Below are 2,229 nucleotides of genomic sequence, written 5' to 3'. Positions count from 1 at the left end.
TTCTTTTTTTTTTTTTTTTTTTTTCAGGAAATGGAATACCTGATGAATTTATGCTTGATACAGCAGGAAAGGTTCAGCTGGGAACCAGCCTGCTGCTGCTCTTCTTGCAAATGAAAGCACCTAGCTACATCAGGTTTATTTTGTTTTGGCTTTCCCTCAGTCTTAAGGCATCTGACTGGCAGCTCAGGAAATCTCCATCTGTCTAAACAGTGTGTAAGCAGGCTGGTGCTGGGGTCAGGCTGGAGATAAGGGGCTGACCCATATAGCACTGATTTTATCTGAAGCATACCTTTCCCCACCATCCTGTTATACGAACCCCAGGAACCAAAGTGGCACCAGTTGAGTGCTCACAAGCGCTGGGGCCACTGGTGTTCCCTCTGAGTGTCCTGATCTCCATAGGAATACCAGGAAGACACAATCTGTCTGATCGCAAAGAGCAGATCACTCGCCTTTCAGCCACGAAGAAAACTGGTGGGAGGAGGGCATGAGAACTATTCCCAGCTCTTTTTCCCCCAACGCTTACCAGAGCCCTAAAGGTGATAGCAGAAATCTTGCCTCTCCCCAGGCGCACACATGCTGTAGACAAGGGGTGGAGGCAGTGGGCAAGGAGGGTATGTGGGACTCGGCAACAATTTGGCATGTGATCCCTTGGCAGCTCCCCAGGGACTAGACCTGCTGCTCGGTTTGCACAGCAATACTAAATCTGTCATCAGAAACGAGAGGGGGCTGATCTGCACCAAGGCACCAGATTTCTGCCAAGACACTGGGGCTCGCCTGTGCACAGTAAGGGACCAGTGGGGATGGGACATGAAGGATCACTGAGTCCCAGAAAGCGCTTTTGTGATCTCCAGAGCCACCTCCCCCGGAGCAGCAGTTTGGGTGATCTGGCAAAACACATCCCTGAAGGAGGGCACTGGGAACCTCTGTACAATGAGTGGGTGGGAGCTGGTAGGTTGGGGACTGGGAGGGGGGGGCTTGTTAAACTGGGAGCTGTATGCACCTCAGCGGTCACTGTTGGAGGTGAGGGGATGGTGGTAGTAGGTATCTATTGCAAAATCAGCAGCCATGATGTTGTTAGCAATGCTGCCAAGTCAGGCTCCAGCACAAGCTGGAGGAAGGCTGGCAGAGAGTAACTCTCAGAGAACTACTGCAAGAGGCAGCCTCGCTGTAGACCAGCGCAGATATTATTAGCTCCTGCAGGAGCTTCTGACAGCAGCTCTCCCATCAGCATCCCACACACATACATAGCTCGGTAGCTGCAGCTGGCCTGGCAATTGAGCCCAGCCCCACTCTGGCCCTTTCTACTGCTGCTGGAAGTAGGAACGGCACAAACAGCCTGTATCCTGCCCCATCATGAGTCCTCCTGCCCACAGCATCACCAGCCAGCCTGTGCCAGCACACTGGAGCGCCTGCCTGGCCAGCAGCAGCAGCTCCAAGGAAGGCTTACAACAGTATGTTTCTGTGCATTATCTCTGGGCAGGAGCCTCTCGCACCTCCAGACAGCACAGAGAAGATAAAAACATCTCGGCGTATGCACAGGGGGAGGCTGGGGGGCTGGGGATGAGAGACTCACTGAGGTCACAGTTTCTGGGAAAGTCTCCCGCTGCAGGCAGCCAGCTGGTCAGGGAGCATCACCCTGCGAGCAGCTGCAGTAGTGCCCTGCAGGAGCACCAAGCTTGTCACCCAATGCCTCCCATGAACTTCTGCCAGCTCTTGCAACTCTTGATTCATCTCCTGATAACCCTTGGACCTGAAAGGGCATGACAGCATGAGAAAGAGGCCTGACAAGGAGAAGTTTAAAGTCATCTTGGATAGAAAACCTTAAACACCAGAGGGTACATAAAGGAGACCAACATTTATTCTTAAAAGAAACAAACTTGGGCTTTAAACCAAACCTCAACATTTTTCAGAGTGTGACTCACAGCTGGTTAATGCTGAAGGTTGAGCACACTGCAAATGCTCAGTGCTGGGAAGATGCTGGGGCTGCTGGGCTGGAAGGAGACTCAGAAGCTACAGACCTTGCTACTGCAGATCTGTGCTGTTAATATTTTTGCCACCAAGGGCTCTTCCTCATGACCTGTCCTGCCCTTTTTAATCTCTGGGAACTCAGAGAAGCTGGAGGTCAACATAGCAGTGGAGTGGAGCTGAGCCCAGAAAGTAGCAGAGTTATGCTGCTACTGAAAAAAAAAAAAACAAACAAACAAACAAACAAAAAAACCCCATATATAT

This window comes from Athene cunicularia, assembly GCF_003259725.1.
Source record: "Athene cunicularia isolate RWA chromosome 1 unlocalized genomic scaffold, athCun1 chr1_part1, whole genome shotgun sequence".
Classification (NCBI taxonomy): Eukaryota; Metazoa; Chordata; class Aves; order Strigiformes; family Strigidae; genus Athene; species Athene cunicularia.
This window is presented reverse-complemented; position numbering follows the sequence as displayed.